This window comes from Hordeum vulgare, chromosome 7H, assembly GCF_904849725.1.
Source record: "Hordeum vulgare subsp. vulgare chromosome 7H, MorexV3_pseudomolecules_assembly, whole genome shotgun sequence".
Classification (NCBI taxonomy): Eukaryota; Viridiplantae; Streptophyta; class Magnoliopsida; order Poales; family Poaceae; genus Hordeum; species Hordeum vulgare.
Window position 1 is genome coordinate 544705140 of NC_058524.1, and position 25414 is coordinate 544730553.

Sequence of the window (25414 nt, forward strand, 5' to 3'; positions counted from 1 at the left end):
AAGCCCCTGCTCTGCCACCACCCCCCTCGTGGTGGTGGGTAGGCTTGTGGGGCCCACAGGCACCTGCCGCCCCAACTCCAGCTCTATAAGTTGCCTTTTGTCCCAGAAAAAATAAAAAGAGAAGTTTTCGTCGCGTTTTCGATACGGAGGCGCCCCCACCACCTGTTCTTCATCTGGAGGGCACATCTGGAGTCCATCTTGGGCTCCGGAGAGGGGAAATCGTCGCCATCATCATCATCAACCTTCTTCCCTCTCCAATTCCATGAAGCTCTTCGTCGTTCGTGAGTAATCTATTCGTAGGCTCGCTGGGAGGTGATGAGTAGGATGAGATCTATCATGTAATCGAGCTAGTTTTGATGGGGATTGATCCCTAGTATCCACTATGTTCTGAGATTTGATGTTGCTACTACTTTGCCATGCTTAATGCTTGTCACTAGGGCCTGAGTGCCATGATTTCAGATCTGAAATTGTTATGTTGTCACCAATATATGTGTGTTTTAGATCCGATCTTGCAAGTTGTAGTTACCTACTATGTGTTATGATCCGGCAACCCCGGAGTGACAATAACCGGAACCACTCCTGGTGATGACTATAGTTTGAGGAGTTCATGTGTTCACCAAGTGTAATGCGTTGGTCCGGTTCTTTATTAAAAGGAGAACCTTAATATCCTGTAGTTTCCTTTTGGACCCCGCTGCCACGGGAGGGATGGGCAATAGATGTCATGCAAGTTCTTTTCCCTAAGCACGTATGACGACACACGGAATGCATGCCTACATCACATTGACGAACGGGAGCTAGCCACTTATCTCTCCGTGTTATAGTTGTTGCATGATGAATATCATCCAAACAAATCATCGACCCATTGCCTACGATTTGTCCTACTATTGCTATTTCTCGTTACACTGCTGCTACCTGCTACACTGTTGGTTCACCTACCATTGACGGGAATTGACAAATTCCGTCGACGCGGCAACGAAGGCGCGATATATACAATCGTTAAGAATAGTCTACCGTCAACAGATCATTTCTGACACCGTTGTTATCATCTTACTTTGTTGTTACTATTTTGCTTGCAGATACTAATCTTTCAGGTGTGGTTCAATCTGACAAATTCAGCTGCTAATACTTGAGAGTATACTCTCACCTCCTGAGGCGATCTACAAATTTGGGTCGAATACTCTACCGTCGAAAACTGCTGCGAACCCACACGCTGGTGGGCCATCAACAACATTCTTCCAGTTTCATTGCCGGGGAGTGCTATCAGCATTCTTCTGGTGCCGTTGCAGGAGAAGGTTTGTTGTTAAAAGCATTCGTCTAGTTAACGCGAGAGATTGCGCGATCAACGCGCATGTGGCCTCAACGTAAGTATCCCCGCCGAGTGATCCATCCCAGCTTGAGCAATGTCTACCGAGTGATGATTGAAATTTTTGTTGTTTCTGTTGCACGACCGATATCTCGACTGCTTCGCTGGAACCCAAGACCTCTGACAAAGGGAAGGCCAATGTTGATGTCTCTTCATCCAAAGGTGATCCTCGAACTTTTCTGGTGATTCATTCGGGACTCGGGATTTAGCCACATGAGTGGCCTTTCGAATGCCTTGTGAACATGTGCAGAGCCGCGAAACGTGATTGAACTCGACCCCGACGCCCCTTCTATAGTTGGAGAAGTGTCGAAGCAGGATGCGACTCCGAACCGAGTGATTGTCAAGGCCAAAATTCCCATGGTGCAGGAGACCACCTCAGCTGCAGCGTTGATACGTCTCAAACATATCTATAATTTTTTATGGTTTCACGCTGTTATCTTGTCATCTTTGGATGTTTTATGTACCTTTTTTATCTTTTTTGGGACTAACTTATTAAGCCAGTGCCAAGTGCCACTTCTTGTTTTTCTGTGTTTTTGGCTCTTTTAAGATCTGATTTTGGAACGGAGTCCAAACGGAATAAAATCCCCGAAATGATTTTTTTCCCGAACCGAAGAAGATCAGGGGGCCTGTGGGCCAAGCCAGGAGGGCTCGTGGGAGCCCACAAGCCCCCACCATGCCACCAGGGGGGAAGAGGCGGTGTCAGGGCTTGTGTCCTCCCAGGCCGCCCCCTGACCTAGATCTTTGTCCTATATATTCCCAAAAATTCAGCAAAAAAGCAGGGGAGCCTCAAAATACTTTTCTGTCGCCGCAAGCTTCCGTTTCCGCGAGATCTCATCTGGAGACCCTTCCCGGCGCCCTGCCGGAGGGGACTTTGGAGTTGGAGGGCTTCTTCATCATCATCATCGCCCCTCCAATGACTCGTGAGTAGTTCACTTCAGACCTACGGGTTCGTAGTTAGTAGCTAGACGGCTTCTTCTCTCTCTTGGATCTTCAATTCAAAGTTCTCCATGATCTTCATGGAGATCTATCTGACGTAATTTTCTTTGGCGGTGTGTTTGTCGACATCCGATGAATTGTGGATTTGTGATCAGATTATCTATGATATATATATTTGAGTCTTTGCTGATTTCTTATATGCATGATTTGATATCCTTGTAAGTCTCTCCGAGTCTTGGGTTTTGTTTGGCCAACTAGATCTATGATTCTTGCAATGGGAGAAGTGCTTGGTTTTGGGTTCTACCATGTGGTGACCTTTCCCTGTGACAGTAGGGGCAGCAAGGCACACATTAAGTAGTTGCCATCAAGGGTAACAAGATGGGCTCTGGTGTTGATATGAAATTGTCCATCTACATCATGTCATCTTGCTTAAGGTGTTACTCCGTTCTTTTGGACTTAATACACTAGATGCATGCTGGATGGCGGTCGACGTGTGGAGTAATAGTAGTAGATGCAGAAAGTGTCGGTCTACTTGTTTTGGACGTGATGCATATAGATATAATCATTGCCATAGATATCGTCACGACTTTGCGCGGTTCTATCAATTGCTCGACAGTAATTTGTTCAACCACCGTCTACTTGCTTTTATGAGAGAAGCCACTAGTAAACACTGCGGCCCCCGGGTCTATATACATCCATTGTTTACACCTCCAATTTTACTTTGCTTTGTAACTTTGTTGCTTTCAGTTCTCACTTGGCGAACAATCTATAAGGGATTGACAACCCGTTCATAGCGTTGGGAGCAAGCTTTTGTGTTTGTGCAGGATCTTGTGATACTCCTCCACTGGATTGATACCTTGGTTCTCAAACTGAGGGCAATACTTACCACCGCTGTGCTACATCACCCTTTCCGCTTCGAGGGAACACCAACGCAAGGCTCCAAGGCCATGGGGGAAAACCTTTGCATATTTGCCTAGGAAGTCCCTTAAGGCGTAGCCGTAGCAGAAGGATTCCTGGTGCCGTTACTGAGGAGTATCAAGCAACACTCCTATTTCTGGCACCATTGGAAGGTCTTTTGTTGCAGTAGCAGAAGTATTTCTGGCGCCGTTGTCGGGGAAGCACAGTTGACATCACACCCCTAGAGTTTTTCCTATCAATAGAGGTGGAGATGAACTCTCCACACTCACTCTTTCTCACATACACATGCCATGCATGATCTGGCTTTCTCTCTCCCTCCCAACGAAATAGTTACGTAGAGCCGAAAGGCTGTCTAGGTTCCGGTAGGAACTAGTTCTAGACGGTGAAGCCCTACCGGATAGATGACACCGTATGTGTGCAACTCTGTAGAGATATCGTCGTTTCGGTCTTAGTTCGTGAGTGCCTCCCGAAGGGCTGTCCAAGTGACAATCCGAATTTCAAGGGTCCTCCCGAAGGGCTGTCCGGGTGACCGTTTGGTTTTTGATGGTCCTCCCGAAGGGCTGTCCAAGAGACCATCCAAGGGATTGTCCGACTGCCTCCCGAAGGGCTGTCCGAGGGGCACACGAGGATGTACATCCTCGTAGTTGGGAGGTTGTAAATCCTAGCTGTGGGGATCTGCACCACCGATCGTCATCGACTCTACTTCCGTTGCGCTACAAGTCGGTAATGAAAAGATTGAACCTTGTATGTAGTCTCCATAGTGATCCTCAGCGTGTTCATAGTATCGATTTTTTTTGTTTTCTGTCGCGTTCCCCAACAGTGGTATCAGAGCCACGTTATACATAGATGCAGGTTATGATCTAGAATACATGAGATGTATGGGTGTTGCACGATATAACTTGTAGTAGATGAGTTCTATTACTTGAAATTATTTGTGCTGGTAGCAAATGAAATATGTTACCCGATGTTCCTGTTGCTTCCTTTCAATTTGTGTAGTCCTGATCTTGACGGCATGGTGGAATTTGACAAAGTTCTCGCAATCCGTGATCGTTTCATGCTGCTCCTGAGTATGCTGATTGACAGATCAACGAAGTGCTAACAGTTTTTTGGGTTCCACCATAGTTGAGAAAGATGGATGTTTCGCAAACGAAAGGGCAATGCAGATATGATCTGCACGGGGGGTCATGCGTATGACGAAGTTTAGTATGTGGTTCGAGATTTTGTTATCTCGTGTTTCATACACCCTCGAAAGGTTATCTAGCAACTTGAATTTTCATACCTCATGATGAACGTTGGTAGCTACGTTTAAGTCAAAACCTTAGAAGCCACGTAAAATAAATTTTTGCATTAACCGATTAGAGCCGTCTAACTTGGTTTTGCGGGGTGTGCATGAGATGTGGTATAGCAATGCTCATATTCAGTTTGATTACGTATGAGATGACTATATAATGTAAATTAACATGACCTATGTGTCATGATTCGGCATGATGGCTGGAGCCATATGATTGTCACTTTAATGACCTGCGTGTCAACCTTAAGTAATCATTTATTTTATCCTCTATGGATATAGCAATATTATCTGATGCATTGACAAGGTGGTGGCAATCTTTGCGAAGGTGAACACCTACGTGAATGTCGAAGACGAAGAAATACTTGACTTCTCTGTCACAAGGGGCTATATCATATCATGATATTATGAATTGCCTGAGATGTTTATCCCTTATGATGCACCCTTTTGATTGTGCGGTAGTCGCTTTTTATTAGGGTGATCTCTCACTTAAATTATCAAGTAGTTAGTGGTATCCCAAGTGTAGCACCGTTACGGCACCTATCTCTTCGGGGCATCACATGATCTCCATGGGTGCGAACGATTAGAGAAGTGTGAGGCGGGTGCGTTGAGACCTAGCAGCAAGATCACTTGGTTGACTTGACGTTCACGCAGGACAGTCCTTAGCTCGAAACACACGCATCGAAAGATGAACAAGAATCACATAGAGATGTGATCAACAAGTTTGCCTACCGATTGAAGTTCACGCCATTTGAGTTCATCTCGAACCGTGACGTTGAATTGAAATATGGGTCTTCAATCACTCACAATAAATTATGAGAGATATTGATTTGAGTGGGAGCACATTTAAAATAAATTTGTTTATTTACTTGTGTAATTAATTATGAACATAGTCCAAGTGTGTTTTGTATAACAATTGTAGAATAATGGCTCGTGTTACCACCTTCCCCGTTAAAATTGAATAAATTGTTATTTATCTGGTTAAATCTTTACGATTGGTAACGTAATGACAGGATTGTCGTCAAGAGTGCCGAGAAGGACTTTGTCCTATCACATGTTTTCGGTATTCTCCCCCTGATGCTATGGATGATGTGACTCTCGTCCTTCGATCCAAAAACTAGTATTCTGTCACGGTCAGGTGTAATGCGTTTGCTTCCATAAGACCCAAACTTCACAAGTTTGGGATAGTTATGTGATATTCATGGAACTGAATATTATTTTCAGATACAAACAAAGGTTAAAAGATATGATATATCCAAAGCAATGTTTGTTTGCAAAGTATTCGTACAGTGTTTACTAGGAATTTGACTCATAAGAGAGGTATCCAGCAGAACGCCTGCCATATGATTAAGGTGAATAAAACAACAACTCAAAGAGAAAGGAAATGGTCAAAGGGTGTGAGTGTGACTTACACACCTAGGAAGTTCGGAGCTAATGCCACGCTTTAATTTTGGTGCTTCTTCTCAGAGTAGGAGAAAGTTAAACTGTTAGAATTATAAAGGCAAATACGAAAGAAGTCTAGAATGTCCAGCTGATGTATGGAAGTCATACAAGTTATTGATGTTTGGAAGGCTGGTCAAAAAGAACAAGTTCTTGAGAATTGTGATTAAACTATTAGTTCGCAATTCTTGGGTATTGTGATTAAATGTTGATTATAGGAATACCCGCTCGATTGTATTCTTTTGCAAATCGATGCAAGAACCACTACAGCCTAAAAGACTTCCCACTAATGAGGTTTAGATGCGCATCGAGAACATAGTAAAACTTACTATACCATCCATCTATGTATTACCGTCTGTATTTATTTTCATAATTCATTTTAGAGCTTTATACACTCTAGCCCATTGCATAATGTTTGTTGCAAGAAGGTTGTTCATAAGAGAACTTTTAATGTACGGTGTTATGAATAACATAAGGGCCATACTTTCATTATGAATGAGATGTATGTTATTAATATTGATAATAATATATTACCTCTGTGTTTACCTTCATAATTCATTTTAGAGTTTTACACACTCTAGCTAATTGCATAATGTTTGTTGCAAGAGGGTTGTTCATAAAAGAACAATTGTTGTCCAGTGTCATGAATAACATAAGGGCAATGCTTCCATCAAGGATGGGATGTATGTTATGAATATTACTGGTAATATAATACATCCATAACACTGATGCTAAATGTCGCAAGGCTAAAATAATACCACATATGTGTGGCACTACATTTGGTCACATTGGAGAAATCCGCATGAAAATTTTCCATAATGATGGATTTTGTAGTCATTTGATTGTGAATCATGTGACACTCACAATTTTCCTCCAAAAAGTGAAGTGACTGAAATACCGTTCATGGGCCAAAAGGAACGAGTAACAAACTTATTGGTGATCATACATTTTGATGCGTGTAGTCCGATAAACGTTATTGCTAGTAGTGGATTTATCTATCTTCAAAAATGACTCAAGAAGATATATGGATATTTGGTTGATGAGACGTAAGTCTTGATCTTTGAAATCATTCAAAACATTTTCATAAAGGAAGTATAAATTATTGTAACAATAAAGTTATGTTTCTACAATTAGATTGCGGAAAGGGAAATTTGAGTTACAAGTTTAGCGAATGTCTGATAAGTTGTGAAAAAGGTTTCATAACCTACACTTCCAGGAATACCACTGTGAGTGGAATGTCCGTGAAGATGTAATCAAATCATTTATGACATGGTGAGATCAAAGATTACATAAATCAATTTGCCATTATCCCTTTTAAAGTAATGCTTTAGAGACTACGGCTTTTACACTAAAAAGAGAGCCATCACATCTGTTGAAATAACTCCATGGTATAGTACACCCAACCATGATATATCTTTTCTTAACATTTGGAATATGGGGCTTGTGTAAAATGTTTACAAACCTATTCCAAATCAGAAAAGTGCTACTTTGTAGGTTATCCCAAGTAATTGGGTATTTCTCTCTGACTATACCGAGGCAAAAAGGTTTGCCACAAAGAACGGTATGATTTTGTAGAAAATGGTTCTTACAAAAAGGTGAGTGGGAGAGCAGTGCAACTCGATGAGATAACATTATCTTCGTCATCAGATCAAAGAAAATGAACCTTGGAAATGGTTCCAGAGTTTCCTACTATGACTTATACGGAAGCCTCTACATGAGATGTATGGATTTCACTCGAACTTGCAGCTAAACCGCGTAGGCAAAGCTTGTGCAAACCTCTAAGGTCGCAAACGAGATAATGTTGTTAGATAACAGTGTACCTACTATACACAAGGAAGCGTGGATGGGACCTGACTCTAGAATTGGCTGAATGCTAATATAATCTGAGATAATTTCCATACAAATGATTTGAGATTAAATCTTGATATAACCTTCAGAAGACTTAGAGTCTAACAAATACTAATGGAACTATAAACTGGTACGGATAAAAGTGTTTTATGCATAAAGCTCGACTTGTTACATATAACAAATTCAAAGAATTAACTACGACGAGACTGTCTCAGGTTAAACTAGCAATTAATACATATTTCGATCATGAGATATGATACATGGATACCAAAAAATGATTTCCATGAGATGGAAATGCAACCTAGGACTTGCATGTGATACAATCCAAAGTATTTTGTGGATCCACATGATGCTAGTGAGTATGCAAAATTTAGAGTTCCAGCAATGGTCAGAAGTGACATAATGGAGTTGGAATCTTCGTTTTAAATGAAACAGTCAAAGGAGTTTGATTTCATCAATGGATAATGAAGATGCTTGTGGTTACAAGAAACTAAGTGGGAGAATAATGATATTTCATCGAGTTGAAACACTCGGCCCTGACTTGCTTGTCATGGTAGTGTTGTAGGTCTTGCTGGTACAATGTGGACCGAATGAGGGCCATCTCTCTCTCTTCCTCAGGGAGAGTTGTGGCGTAAGCCACTCGGTAGAACAGCTCCCGACCCATGCACGATGAAGAATGGAGTACGCTTGGTTGAACAATTCTGAGTCGTTTGCATACCACCATAGTACGGATGGTAATTCTTCTACCCAAGCGCGTGCGGCATATTTGAGATCTCTCATCAGCCGGGGTTTCTATCCCTCAAGTATCATATCATTCTCCCATTTCGCCTGCCCATTCGACTGCGAGAGAGCCACGGAGGCGTAACTATCCCGAGTGCCTTGGGAGTGACAGAACTCGCGGAATTCCTTCGAGTCAAAGTTAGTTTTGTTGTCGGTGATGATGTCGTGAGGGACTCCAAATCTGAAGATGATCTGCCGAATGAACTGACGACAGTCGTCGCGTCCAAGCTTTTGATGGGTTTAGCTTCGAACCACTTGGTGAACTTATCCACCGCAACTAGCAGGTGGGTAAATCCACTCATCCCGGGGCACAGGGGGGTGACCATGTCGAGGCCCCACAAGGCGATTTGACAAGTGAGTGGAATAGTTTTTGGCATGGATGCAGGCTTGTGTGACTAATTCTTATAGAACTAGCATCCAACACACAAATCGACCAAGTCTTTTGCTGCCGCATTGGCTCGGGGCCAATAAAACCCTCCTCGGAAGGCCTTATCCACTCGGTTTCGAGAAGACGCATGATGTACACAGGTTCCCGAGTGGATCTCGTGCAAGATATGTAGTCCTTCCTCTGGAGAAATGCACTTTTGAGAGACTCATGTAACACTCTTCTTGTATAGTTTGTCTTCGAAGATTTCGAAAGATTTAGATCGGCGAACGATTTGGCGGGCTTCCTCTTTGTCTTCGGGGAGCTTTTCTCGGAACAAGTAAGCGACAAACAAGTAGACCGATACTTTCTGCATCTACTACAATTACTCCAGCATGCATCTAGTGTATTGAGTTCATGACGAACAGAGTAACGCCTTAAGCAAGATGACATGATGTAGAGGGATAATCTCAAACCAATGATGAAAACCCCATCTTTTTACCCTTGATGGCAACAACACGATGCGTGCCTTGCTACCCCTTCTGTCACTGGGTGAGGTCACCGCACGGTATGAACCCAAAACCAAGCACTTCTCCCATTGCAAGAATCATAGATCTAGTTGGCCAAACAAAACCCACAACTCGAAGAGAATTACAAGGATATGAAATCATGCATAAGAGAGATCAGAAGAAACTCAAATAAGATTCATAGATAATCTGATCATAAATCCACAATTCATCGGATCTCGACAAACACAACGCAAAAGAAGATTACATCGGATAGATCTCCATGAAGATCATGGAGAAGTTTGTATTGAAGATCCAAGAGAGAGAAGAAGCCATTTAGCTACTAGCTATGGACCCGTAGGTCTATGGTGAACTACTCACGCATCATCGGAGAGGTCATGGTGTTGATGAAGAAGCCCTCCGTATCCGAATCCCCCCTCCGGCAGGGCACGAGAACGTGCCACAGATGGGATCTTGCGGAGACAAAAGCTTGCGGCGGCAGAAAAGTACTTTCGATGGTCTCCTGATTTTTGTGGAATTTTTGGGGATATATAGGCGCAAAACCTAGGGGAAAGGAGTTCCAGGGGACGCATAAGCCTGAGGGCCGCGGCCTCCCCCCTGGCCGCGGGGTGGGGTCTTGTGGGGCCCCTGGGGCCCCCTGCCTTGGCTCTCAAGTCTCCTGATCTTCTTCCGTTACGGAAAAAATCTTTTCCGGGATTTTATTCCGTTTGGACTCCGTTTAAAAATCTCCTCTGAAAGGGATAAAAAACATGGAAAAACAGGAACTGGCACTTCGCACTGAGTTAATAAGTTAGTCCCAAAAAATATATAAAAGCTATGCAAAAAAAACAAAGTTTGACAAGATAATAGCATGAAACCATCTAAAATTATAGATACGTTGGAGACGTATCAAGCATCCCCAAGCTTAACTCCTACTCGTCCTCGAGTAGGGAAGTGATAAAGAATGAATTTTTGATGTGGAATGCTACCTAGCATAGTTGTCCTTTGCAACTTCTTTCACGTGACATGAATGTTCAGATCCGCAAGATTCGAAACAATAGTTTGCTATTGACATGAAAACAATAATACTTCAAGCAAACCAGCAAGGTAATCATGAACTTTCAAAATAACAAGGCCAATGAAAGTTATCCCTACAATATCGTATAGTCTGGCTATGCTCCATCATCCTCACACAACTAATGTAAATCATGCACAACCCCGGTATTGGCCAAGTAATGATATTTGCACTCTTACTTTCTCAAACTTTTTATAACTATCACGCAATACATGAGCGTGAGCCATGGATATAACACTATAGGTGGAATAGAGTGTGGTGGTGGTTGTGAGATAAAAAGGAGGAGATGGTCACATTGACTCGGCGTATCAAAGGCCTATGGAGATGCCCATTGATAGATATCAATGTGAATGAGTAGGGATTGCCATACAAGAGATGCACTAGAGCTATAAGTATGTGAAAGCTCAAAACGAAAACTAGTGGGTGTGCATCCAACTTGCTTGCTCACGAAGACCTAGGGAAATTTTGAGGAAGCCCATCATTGGAATATACAAGCCAAGTTATATAATGAAGATTCCCACTAGCATATGGTAGTGACAAAGCAGGAAGCTCTCAATCATGAAGAACATGGTGCTATTATGAAGCACAAGTGTGGAAAAAGATAGTAGCATTGTCCCTTCTCTCTTTTTCTCTCTTTTCATTTTTTTCTCACTTGGGCTCTTAGGCATCTTCTCTATCTTTTTTTGGGCTCTTTGGCCTCTCTTTTTTTCCTCACATGGGACAATGCTATAATAATGATGATCATCACACTTTTATTTACTCACAACTTCAAAGCTCAAAATGATGATGACTCTATAGGAAATGCCTCCAGCAATGTACCGGGATGTGCAACGATCTAGCATGGCGTATGACGCTGAAACATCTCGCTAGCTATCTTACGATCATGCAATGGCAATATGAGAGTGACGGCACAAGTCATGAGACGGAACGGTGGGAGTTGCATGGCAATATATCTTGGAATGGCTATGAAAATGCCATAGTAGGTAGGTATGGTGCCTGTTTTGAGGAAGGCATATGGTAGGTTTGTGTACCGGCGAGAATTGTGCGGCACTAGAGAGGCTAGCAATGGTGGAAGGTGAAAGTGCATCTATACCATGGACTTACATTAGTCATGAAGAACTCACATACTTGTTGCGAAAGTTTTTATTAGTAATCAAAACAAAGTGCTAAACGCATGCTCCTAGGGGAAGGGTTGGTAGGTGTTTAACCATCGCGCGATCCCGACCTGAACACAAAGGATGACAATCAATAGATCAGTTATGCTCCGACTTCCTAACATAGCGGTTCACCATACGTGCATGCTACGGAATCACTAACTTCAACACAAGTATTTCTAGATTCACAACACCCTACTAACATAGCTCTTAATATTACCAAATCCACGTCTCAAAACTAATTGAGAGGAATCAAGACTTCTCTTTCTACTCAATGCACATGAAGATGGAGGTTTTTGCATCCTCTTTGGGTACCTATCACATTTGGGACTACTTTCATAGCATAAGCCAACTACCAAGTCACGCACCGCCGTGCTCTAAAAGATATAAGTGAAGCACATAGAGCAAAAGTATCTAGCTCAAAAGATATAAGTGAAGCACTATGAGCATTCTAGCAAAATCACGATGAGTGCATGTCTCTCTCTCTCAAAAAGGTGTGCAGCAAGGATGATTGTGACACAACAAAAAGAAAAGACTCCTAAGATACAAGATGCTCCAAGAAAAATACATATCATGTGGTGAATAAAAATATAGCTCCAAGTAATGTTACCGATGGATTGAAGACGAAAGACGGGATGCCTTCCCGGTGCATCCCCAAGCTTAGGCTTTTTGGTGTCCTTGAATTTGTCTTGGGATGACTTGGGCATACCCAAGCTTGAGCTCTTTCCACTCCTTATCTCTTTGTCCATGAGAACATCACCCAAAACTTGAAAACTTCACAACACAAAACCTAAACAGAAACTCGTGATAACATTAGCACAAGAAAACAAACTACCACTTCTTTTGGTACTGTAGCAAACTTGAATTCCATCTATATTGGTGTTGGGCTACTGTATTCTCACTTATACATGGCTAGTACCCCCCCGATACTATCCATAGTTTCATCAAAACAAACAACCAACTCAACAAAAACAAAATCTGTCAAAAACAGACAAGTTTGTAGCAATCTGTATACTTCGTATACTTCTCGTACCTCAAAAATTCTGAAAACTTACGACAGACTGGGAAAAAGGCATATCAACCAGCAGCAAAAAGAATCAACTCAAAATATCTTTATGGATAAAAATGAAAAATAATTTTGTGAGAGAAAAGTTTCTGTCTTTTTCCAGCAGGATCAAACAACCATTACCAAGACTAGTCATAAAGGTTTTTCTTGGCTCAAACACAAAAAGAAACATAAAAGACACAATCATAACAGAATTATGATGGTGTGGACGCAACAAAACAGAAAGAAAAGGATAAATTCATTAGGTCGCCTCCCAACAAGCGCTATTGTTTAACGCCCTTAGCTAGGCATAAAAGCGATAGAATCACGTATAGTCGTCTTTGGTACTCAAACCATAAGTAACCCTCATCATGGATTCATAAGGCAATCTTATTTTCTTTCTAGGAAAATGCTCCATGCCCTTCCTTAAAGGAAATTGAAATCTAATATTCCCTTCCTTCATATCGATGATAGCACCGATAGTCCTTAGGAAAGGTCTACCAAGAATGATAGGGCATGTAGGATTGCAATCAATATCAAGCACAATGAAATCCACGGGTACATAGTTCCTATTTGCAATAATAAGAACATCATTGATCCTTCCCATGGGTTTCTTGACAGTAGAATCCGCAAGATGCTAATGAAGAGAACACTCTTCAATCTCATTAAAACCCAGAACATCACATAAAGACTTTGGAATTGCGGAAACACTAGCACCCAAATCACACAAAGCATTGCATTCATAGTTTTTGATTTTGATTTTGATGGTAGGTTCCCTATCATCATGAAGCTTTCTAGGGATAGAGACTTCCAATTCAAGTTTCTCTTCAAGAGCTTTTATCATAGCTTCGACGATATGATCAGTAAAGGCCTTGTTTTGGCTATAAGCGTGTGGAGAGTTTAACATGGATTGCATCAAGGAAATGCATTCAATCAAGGAGTAGCTATCATAATTGAATTCTTTGAAATCCATGGTAGTAATTTCATTACTACTCAAAGTTTTAATATCTTCTACTCCACTTTCAATGCTTTTAGCATCAAGATAGATGGACTCCGAATCATTGGGGCACTTTTCAACCAAAGTGGATTCATATCCAGCCCCATAATCATTAGGTTTGACACAAGAAAACGAAGATTCAATGGGAGTCACACCAAGCACTTCAAGATCTTCGTGATTCTTATCATGAGAACACGCATTTTTAAGCCATTCATGTCTAGCAAGAATTTGGGCGGTTCTTTCTTGGCTCTCAATCATGGGAACACGCATAGCTTTCAAAGTTTCATCCATGTTGATTTTGGGAGGAGCACATCTAACTTTCAAAGCATCAACATCCTAGACATTCTATCAACGCTCTTAGCCAAATCGTCAATTTTGAGTAGCTTTACCTCTATGGACGCATTCAAAATATTTTGAGAGTTGATGAACTCTTTGATATTACTCTCTAGATCAGAGGGTAATATATTGTAATTTCCATGAGTTGTTGTAAGGCTGAAAATGTGGTGTGGAGTAGACCCGGGGGCCATAGTGTTCACTAGAGGCTTCTCTCAAAATAGCAAATATCATGGTGGGTGAACAAATTATTGTCGAGCAATTGAAAGAACCGCACAAAGTCTTTATGATATCTAAGGCAATGATCATACATATAGGCATCACGTCCGAAACAAGTAGACCGATACTTTCTGCATCTACTACTATTACTCCACACATCTACCGCTATCCAGCATGCATCTAGTATATTGAGTTCATGACGAACAGACTAACGCTTTAAGCAAGATGACATGATGTAGAGGGATAATCTCAAACCAATGATGAAAACCCCATCTTTTTACCCTTGATGGCAACAACACGATGCGTGCCTCGCTACCCATTCTGTCACTGGGTGAGGTCACCACACGGTATGAAGCCAAAACCAAGCACTTCTCCATTGCAAGAATCATAGATCTAGTTGGCCAAACAAAACCCACAACTCGAAGAGAATTACAAGGATATGAAATCATGCATAAGAGAGATCAGAAGAAACTCAAATAAGATTCATAGATAATCTGATCATAAATCTACAATTCATCGAATCTCGACAAACACACCGCAAAAGAAGATTATATCGGATAGATCTCCATGAAGATCATGGAGAGATTTGTATTGAAGATCCAAGAGAGAGAAGAAGCCATCTAGTTACTAGCTATGGACCCGTAGGTCTATGGTGAACTACTCACGCATCATCAGAGAGGTCATGGTGTTGATGAAGAAGCCCTCCGTATCCGAATTCCCCCTTTGGCAGGGCACCAGAACGTGCCCTAGATGGGATCTTGCGGAGACAGAAGCTTGCGGCGGCGAAAAAGTACTTTCGATGATATCATGATTTTTTGTGCAATTTTTGGGGATATATAGGCGCAAAACCTAGGGAAAAGGAGTTCTAGGGGGCCCACAAGCCTGAGGGCTGCGGTCTCTGATACGTCCATTTTGCATCATGTTTTCATGTTGATATTTATCGCTTCTTTGGCTGTTATTTCACATCACGGTACAATTCTTATGCCTTTTCTCTCTTATTTTGCAAGGTTTACATGAAGAGGGAGAATACCGGCAACTGGAATTCTGGCCTAAAAGTGGAGCAAAGTTGAGATACCTATTCTGCGCAACTCCAAACACCGTGAAAATCAACGGGGATTGTTTTGCCAATTTATCAAAAATACTGGGCCGAAGAAATGCCAGAGGGGCACCAGGGGGTGCCCACAAGCCTGCACGGCGCGGCCACCCCCCAGGCCATGCCATGGGGGCTTGTGGGCAGCTCACTGACCCACTGGCCCCCTCTTTTGCTATATGGAGGGTTTCGTCCAGGAAAAAAATCAAGCAGGAGCTTTTTCGTGGTTTCTCCGCCGTCACGAGGCGGAACTTGAGAAGAACCAATCTAGAGCTCCGGGAGGACGATCCTGCCGGGGAAACTTCCCTCCTGGACGGGGAAATCGTCGCCATCGTCATCACCAACACTCCTCTCATCGGAGGGGACTCGTCACCATCAACATCTTCATCAGCACCATCTCATCTCCAAACCCTAGTTCATCACTTGTAACCAATCTCCGTCTCGCGACTCCGATTGGTACTTGTAAGGTTGCTAGTAGTGTTAATTACTCTTTGTAGTTGATGCTAGTTGGATTATTTGGTGGAAGAGTTTATGTTCAGATCCTTGATGCTACTCATTACCTCTCTAGTCATGAATATGATTATGCTTTGTGAGTAGTTACTTTTGTTCCTGAGGACATGGGATAAGTCATGCTAATAATAGTCATGTGAATTTGGTATTCGTTCGGTATTTTGATATGTTGTATGTTGTTTTTACTCTAGTGGTGTTATGTGAACGTCGACTACATAACACTTCACCATTATTTGGGCCTAGAGGAAGGCACTGGGAAGTAGTAAGTAGATGATGGGTTGCTAGAGTGACAGAAGCTTAAACCCTAGTTTATGTGTTGCTTCGTAAGGGACTGATTTGGATCCACTAGTTTAATGCTATGGTTAGACTTTGTATTAATTCTTCTTTCCTAGTTGCGGATGCTTGCAAGAGGGGTTAATCATAAGAGGGATGCTTGTCCAAGTAAGGGCAGTACCCAAGTGCCGGTCCACCCACATATCAAACTATCAATGTAATGAACGCGAATCATATGAACATGATGAAAACTAGCATGACAGAAATTCCCGTGTGTCCTCGGGAGCGCTTTTCCTCCTATAAGACTTTTTCCAGGCTTGTCCCTTGCTACAAAAGGGATTGGGCCACTTTGCTTTACTATTGCTACTTTGGTTACTTGTTGCTTGCTACGAATCATCTCACCACACAATCACTTGTTACCGACAATTTCAGTGCCTGCAGATTTTACCTTGCTGAAAACCACTTGTCAGATCCTTCTACTCCTCGTTGGGTTCGACACTCTTACTTATCGAAATGACTACGATTGATCCCCTATACTTGTGGGTCATCAGCCTCCCCCCTGGCCGCGGGGTGGGAGCTTGTGGGTCCCCCCTGCCTTGGCTCTCAAGTCTCATGATCTTCTTCCGTTACGGAAAAAATATTTTCGGGGATTTTATTCCGTTTGGACTCCGTTTCAAAATCTCCTCTTAAAGGGGTCAAAAACATGGAAAAAACAGGAACTGGCACTTGGCACTGAGTAAATAAGTTAGTCCCAAAAAATATATAAAAGGCATGAAAAACATCCAAAGTTTGACAAGATAATAGCATGAAACCATCAAAAATTATAGATACGTTAGTGACGTATCAACACTCTACGGTGAGTACGGTGCTAACCACTTGGCTAGTGGCAGCAATATACATGAGCAAGGGTTCCTAGCTGCCTCGATGAGCTAATACCGGTTGAGTGGAAATCAGAGCTTTGAGTTGGTCGAACGCGACTTACGCTTCGCCTGTACACTCAAATCTATTAGATTGCTTCATCGATTGGTAAAGAGGTGAAGCCTTCTCTCAGAGTCTTGAGATGAAGCGGCTTAGGTCCGCGAGGCAACCCATAAGCCTTTGCACATCCTGGATGCGCTCTGGCCGCCTCGTTTGGATGATGGCACCGATATTGTTGGGATCGGCATCGATACCCCGTTCAAAAACGAGGAAACCGAGTAGCTTTGTAACTAGAACACAGAAGGTGCATTTGGCTGGATTGAGGTTTCGGTGAGGTCGGCCAGAAGGTCAGAAACTTTCCTGGACTTGACCCCGATGTCATCCATGTATGCATCGACGTTCTGAATGATCTGTTCTTGCAAGCATTTTTGGATCATGTGCTGGAAAGTGGCCCCAACATTTTTGAGACCGAATGACATCGTGATGTAGCAACAAACACCTAAACGGGGTGATGAAGGCTGTTTTTTATTTCATGAGGCCCATACATTCTGATATGGTGGTACCCTGAGTATGCATCGATGAATGACAGACGTTCACATCCGGGAGTCGAATCTACTATTTGATCTATACGAGGTAGTGCAAAGTTGTCCTTCAGGCAGGCCCAATTGAGATGATTCAAGTCAATACACATTCGGAGTGAATTATTCTTCTTTGGCTCCATGACCACGTTCGCCAACCACTCGGAGTGGTAAATCTCACGAATGAACTCGGTAGCTAGGAGCCGAGCGATCCCCTCGCCAATAGCCCTATGCTTCTGTTGGGGAACGTTGCATGGGAAACAAAAAAATCATATGCACACGAAGACCTATCATGGTGATGTCAATCTACAAGGGGGATTTTAGATCTACGTACCCTTGTAGATCACACAGCAGAAGCGGTAATAAACGCAGTTGATGTAGTGGAACGTCCTAACGTCCCTCGATCCACCCCACGAACCGTCCCACGAACCGTCCCGCAATCCGCTCCGATCTAGTGCCGAACGGACGGCACCTCCATGTTCAGCACACGTAGAGCTCGACGATGATCTCGGCCTTCTTGATCCAGCAAGAGAGACGGAGAGGTAGATGAGTTCTCCGGCAGCGTGACGGCGCTCCGGAGGTTGGTGGTGATCTAATCTCAGCAGGGCTCCGCCCGAGATCCGTAGAAACGCGATCTAGAGGAAAAACCGTGGAGGTATGTGGTCGGTCTGCCTTGGAAAAGTTGTCTCAATTCAGCCCTAAAAGCTCCGTATATATAGGTGGGAGGGGTGGGGCCTTGCCTTGGGGCTCAAGGGGTTCGGCCGAAGGGGGGGGAGGAGGATTCCTCCTCCAATCCTAGTCCAACTAGGATTGGAAGGTGGAGTCCTTCCCTTCCTTCCCACTTCCCCTTTTTTCTCTTTGATTTTCTTATCTCCTTGTGTAGGGGCCACTTTGGGCTTGCCCACCAGCCCACTATGGGCTGGTGCAGCACCCCTAAGGCCTATAGGCTTCCCCGGGGTGGGCTGCGCCCCCCCCCCCCCCCGATGAACATCCAGAACCCATTCGTCATTCCCGGGACATTCCCGGTAATTCCGAAAACCTTCCGGTAATCAAATGAAGTCATCCTATATATCAATCTTCGTCTTTGGACCATTTAGTAAACCCTCGTGAAGTCCGTGATCTCATCCGGGACTCCGAACAACATTCGGTAACCAACCATATAACTCAAATACGCATAAAACAACGTTGAACCTTAAGTGTGCAGACCCTGTGGGTTCGAGAACTATGTAGACATGACCCGAGGGACTCCTCGGTCAATATCCAATAGCGGGATCTGGATGCCCATGTTGGATCCTACATATTCTATGAAGATCTTATTGTTTGAACCTTAGTGCCAAGGATTCATATAATCCCGTATGTCATTCCCTTTGTCCTTCGGTATGTTACTTGCCCGAGATTCGATCGTCAGTATCCGCATACCTATTTCAATCTCGTTTACCGGCAAGTCTCTTTACTCGTTCCGTAATATGAGATCCTGCAACTTACACTAAGTCACATTGCTTGCAAGGCTTGTGTGTGATGTTGTATGACCGAGTGGGCCCTGAGATACCTCTCCGTCACACGGAGTGACAAATCCCAGTCTCGATCCATACTAACTCAACGAACACCTTCGGAGATACCTGTAGAGCATCTTTATAGTCACCCAGTTTGCGACGTTTGATGCACACAAAGCATTCCTCCGGTGTCAGTGAGTTATATGATCTCATGGTCATAGGAACAAATACTTGACACGTAGAAAACAGTAGCAACAAAATGACACGATCAACATGCTACGTCTATTAGTTTGGGTCTAATCCATCACATGATTCTCCCAATGATGTGATCCAGTTATCAAGCAACAACACCTTGTACATAGTCAGAGGACCCTGACTATCCTTGATCAACTGGCTAGCCAACTAGAGGCTTGCTAGGGACAGTGTTTTGTCTATGTATCCACACATGTATCTAAGTCTTCATTCAATACAATTATAGCATGGATAATAAACGATTATCTTGATACAGGAATTATAATAATAACTTATTTATCATTGCCTCTAGGGCATAATTCCAACAGTCTCCCACTTGCACTAGAGTCAATAATCTAGCCCTCACATCACCATGCGAATTACATTGTAATAAATCTAACACCCATGCAGTTCTGCTGTTGATCATGTTTTCCCCGTGGAATAGGTTTAGTCCGCAGGTCCGCTACATTCAGATCCGTGTGCACTTTGCATATATTTACGTCCTCCCCTTCGACGTAGTCGCGGATGAGGTTGAAGCATCGTTTGATGTGTCTGGTCTTCTTGTGAAACCGTGGTTCCTTTGCTAAGGCAATGGCACCCGTGTTGTCACAGAACAAGGTTATTGGATCCAGTGCACTTGCACCACTCCAAGATCCGTCATGAACTGCTTCATCCAGACACCCTCCTTAGCCGCCTCCGAGGCAGCCATGTACTCCGCTTCACATGTAGAATCTGCTACGACGCTTTGCTTGGAACTGCACCAGCTTACTGCACCCCCATTAAGAATAAATACGTATCCGGTCTGCGACTTAGAGTCGTCCCGATGTGTGTCAAAGCTTGCATCGACGTAACCTTTTACGGCGAGCTCTTCGTCACCTCCATACACGAGAAATATCTCCTTAGTCCTTTTCAGGTACTTCAGGATATTCTTGACCGCCGTCCAGTGATCCACTCCTGGATTACTCTGGAACCTGCCTGCCAAACTTATGGCCAGGCTAACGTCCGGTCTAGTGCACATCATTGCATACATGACAGAACCTATGGCTGAAGCATAGGGGACGATGCTCATATGCTCTTTATCTTTATCAGTTGTTGGGCACTGAGTCTTACTCAATCTCGTACCTGGTAAAACTGGCAAGAACCCCTTCTTGGATTGTTCCATTTTGAACCTCTTCAAAACTTTATCAAGGTATGTACTTTGTGAAAGTCCTATCAGGCGTTTCGATCTATCCCTATAGATCTTAATGCCTAGAATGTAAGCAGCTTCTCCTAGGTCCTTCATAGAGAAACTTTTATTCAAGTAATCCTTTATGCTCTCCAAAAACTCCACGTTGTTTCCAATCAGCAATATGTCATCCACATATAATATTAGAAACGCCACAGAGCTCCCACTCACTTTCTTGTAAATACAAGATTCTCCAACCACTTGTATGAACCCAAATGCTTTGATCACCTCATCAAAGCGTTTATTCCAACTCCGAGATGCTTGCATCAGTCCATAAATGGATCGCTGGAGCTTGCACACTTTGGTAGCATTTTTAGGATCGACAAAACCTTCGGGTTGCATCATATACAACTCTTCCTTAAGGAAACCGTTAAGGAATGTCGTTTTGACATCCATCTGCCAGACTTCATAATCGAAAAATGCAGCTATTGCTAACATGATTCTGACGGACTTAAGCATCGCTACGGGTGAGAACGTCTCATCGTAGTCAACTCCTTGAACTTGTGAAAAACCCTTTGCCACAAGTCGAGCTATATAAACGGTTACATTACCGTCAGTGTCAGTCTTCTTCTTAAAGAACCATTTGTTCTGAATAGCATTGCGGCCCTCAGGTAGTACTTCCAAAGTCCACACTTGGTTTTCATACATGGATCCTATCTCGGACTTCATGGCCTCTAGCCATTTGTTGGAATCCGGGCCCACCATTACTTCTTCATAATTTGCAGGCTCATTGTTGTCTAACAACATAATTGATAAGACGGGATTACCGTACCACTCTGGAGTAGTACGCAGTCTTTTCAAGCTGCAAGGTCTGATAGGAACTTGATTTGGAGTTTCATGATCATCATCATTAACTTCCTCCTCAACCGGCGTCGCAACGACAGGGGTTTCCCCTTGTCCTGCGCCACCATCCAGAGTGATGAGAGGTTCGACAACCTCATCAAGTTCTATATTCGTCCCACTCAATTCTCTCGAGAGAAACTCCTTCTCGAGAAAAGCTCCGTTCTTAGAAACAAACACTTTGCCCTCGGATTTGAGATAGAAGGTATACCCAACTGTCTCTTTTGGGTAACCTATGAAGATGCACTTTTCTGCTTTGGGTTCCAGCTTTTCAGGTTGAAGCCTTTTGACATAAGCATCACATCCCCAAACTTTAAGAAACGACAACTTTGGTCTTTTGCCATACCACAGTTCGTATTGTGTCGTCTCAACGGATTTTGATGGTGCCCTATTTAAAGTGAATGCAGTTGTTTCTAATGCATAACCCCAAAACGATAACGGCAAATTGGTAAGAGACATCATAGATCGCACCATCTCTAATAAAGTACGATTACGACATTCGGACACACCATTACGCTGTGGTGTTCCATGCGGTGTCAACTGTGAAACAATTCCACATTGTCTTAAGTGAGCACCAAACACGAAACTTAGATATTCACCCCCACGATCAGACCGCAGGAACTTGATCTTCTTGTTACGATGATTTTCAACTTCACTCTGAAATTGCTTGAACTTTTCAAATGTTTCAGACTTGTGCTTCATCAAGTAGACATGACCATATCTACTCAAATCGTCAATGAAGGTGAGAAAATAACGATATCCGCCGCGTGCCTCCACGCTCATCGGACCACACACATCGGTATGTATGATTTCCAATTTGTCACTTGCACGCTCCATTGTTCCGGAGAACAGAGTTTTAGTCATCTTGCCCATGAGGCATGGTTCGCACGTGTCAAGTGAATCAAAGTCAAGTGACTCCAAAAGTGCATCGGTATGGAGTTTCTTCATGCGCTTTACACCAATATGACCTAAGCGGCAGTGCCACAGAAACATGGCGCTATCATTGTTAACTCTAACTCTTTTGGTCTCAATGTTATGTATATGTGTATTATCACTATCAATATTCAATATGAACAATCCTATCACACCGGGTGCATGACCATAAAAGATATTACTCATAGAAATAGAACAACCATTATTCTCTGACTTAAACGAGTAACCGTCTCGCAATAAACAAGATCCAGATATAATTTTCATGCTTAACGCAGGCACTAAATAACAATTATTCAAGTTCATAACTAATCCTGATGGTAACTAAAGTGAAACTGTGCCGACGGCGATTGCATCAACCTTGGAACCATTTCCCACGCGCATCGTCACTTCATCCTTTGCCAGCCTTCACTTATTCCGCACTTCCTATTTCGAGTTGCAAATATGCGCAACAGAACCGGTATCGAATACACACGCACTACTACGAGAGCTGGTTAAGTACACATCAATAACATGTATATCAAATATACGTGATTTTTCTTTGGCCGCCTTCTTATCAGCCAGATACTTGGGGCAGTTGCGCTTCCAGTGACCCATACCCTTGAAATAAAGAACTCCGTTTCAGGCTTAGGTCCAACTTTGGGTTTCTTCATTGGATTGGCAACAGGCTTGCCGATCTTCTTTGAATTGCCCTTCTTTCCTTTGTCGTTTCTCTTGAAACTAGTGGTCTTATTCACCATTAACACTTGATGCTCTTTACGGAGTTCTGACTCTGCGACTTTCAGCATCGCGAACAACTCGCCGGGTGACTTGTTCATCCCTTGCATGTTGTAGTTCAACACAAAGCCCTTATAGCTTGGCGGCGGTGATTGAAGAATTCTGTGAGTGATAGCCTCTTGCGGGAGTTCAATCCCAAGCTCAGCTAGACGGTTTGAGTACCAGAAATTTTGAGCACATGTTCAGTGACAGACGAATTCTCCTCCATCTTGCAAGCATAGAATTTATCGGAGGTCTCATACCTCTCGATTCGTGCGTTCTTCTGAAATATAAACATCAACTCCTGGAACATCTCATATGCTCCATGACGCTCAAAGCGACGTTGAAGTCCCGGCTCTAAGCCATACAAGACTGCACATTGAACTATTGAGTAGTCCTCCTTACGTGTTAACCAAACGTTCTTAACATCTTGGTCAGCCGTAGCGGGTGGTTCATCTCCTAGCGCAGCATTAAGCACATAATCCTTCTTCCCAGCTTGCAGGAGCAACTTAAGATTACGAGTCCAGTCTACAAAGTTGCTTCCATCATCTTTCAACTTAGCTTTCTCTAGGAACGTATTAAAATTCAGGGTGACTATCGCGTGAGCCATGATCTACAACACAAATTTATTCAAAGTGGACTTAGACTATGTTCAAGATAATTAGAGTTTAACTTAATCAAATTACTTGCTAAACTCCCACTCAAAAAGTACATCTCTCTAGTCATTTGAGTGGTTCATGATCCAATTCCACTAGCTCAAGTCCGATCATCACGTGAGTTGAGGATAGTTTCAGTGGTAAGCATCCCAATGCTAATCATATCAACTATATGATTCATGATCGACCTTTCCGTCTCATGTGTTCCGAGGCCATGTCTGCACATGCTAGGCTCGTCAAGCTTAACCCGAGTGTTCCGCGTGTGCAACTGTTTTGCACCCGTTGTATGTGAACGTTGAGTCTATCACACTCGATCATCACGTGGTGTCTCGAAACGTCGAACTGGAGCAACGGTGCACAGTCGGGGAGAACACAATTTCGTCTTGAAATTTTAGTGAGGGATCACCTCATAATGGTACCGTCGTTCTAAGCAAAATAAGGTGCATAAAAGGATTAACATCACATGCAATTCATAAGTGACATGATATGGCCATCATCACGTGCTTCTTGATCTCCATCACCAAAGCACCGGCACGATATTCTTGTCATCGACACCACACCATGATCTCCATCAACGTGTCGCCATCGGGGTTGTCGTGCTACTCATGCTATTACTACTAAAGCTACATCCTAGCAATATTGTAAACGCATCTGCAAGCACAAACGTTAGTTTAAAGACAACCCTATGGCTCCTGCCGGTTCCCGTACCATCGATGTGCAAGTCGATATTAACTATTACAACATGATCATCTCATACATCCAATATATCACATCACATCGTTGGCCATATCACATCACAAGCATACCCTCCAAAAACAAGTTAGACGTCCTCTAATTGTTGTTTCATGTTTTACGTGGTGACCATGGGTGTCTAGTAGGATCGCATCTTACTTACGCAAACACCACAACGGAGATATATGAATTGCTATTTAACCTCATCCAAGGACCTCTTCCGTCAAATTCGATTCAACTAAAGTTGGAGAAACCGACACTCGCCAGTCATCTTTGAGCAACGGAGTTGCTCGTAGCGATGAAACCAGTCTCTCGTAAGCGTACGAGTAATGTCGGTCCGAGCCGCTTCGATCCAACAATACCGCGGAATCAAGAAAAGACTAAGGAGGGCAGCAAATCGCACATTACCGCCCACAAAAACTTTTGTGTTCTACTCGAGATGACATCTACGCATGAGCCTAGCTCATGATGCCACTGTTGGGGAACGATGCATGGGAAACAAAAAAAAATCCTACGCGCACGAAAACCTATCATGGTGATGTCCATCTACGAGGGGGATTTCAGATCTACGTACCCTTGTAGATCGCACAACAGAAGCGTTAATAAACGTGGTTGATGTAGTGGAACGTCCTCACGTCCCTCGATCCGCCCTGCGAACCGTCCCACGAAACGTCCCGCAATCCGTCCCACGATCCGCTCCGATCTAGTGCCGAACGGACGGCACCTCCGCGTTCAGCACACGTACAGCTCAACGATGATCTCGGCCTTCCTGATCCAGCAAGAGAGACGGAGAGGTAGATGAGTTCTGCGGCAGCGTGACGGCGCTCCGGAGGTTGGTGGTGATCTAATCTCAGCAGGGCTCCGCCCGAGCTCCGTAGAAACGCGATCTAGAGGAAAAACCGTGGAGGTATGTGGT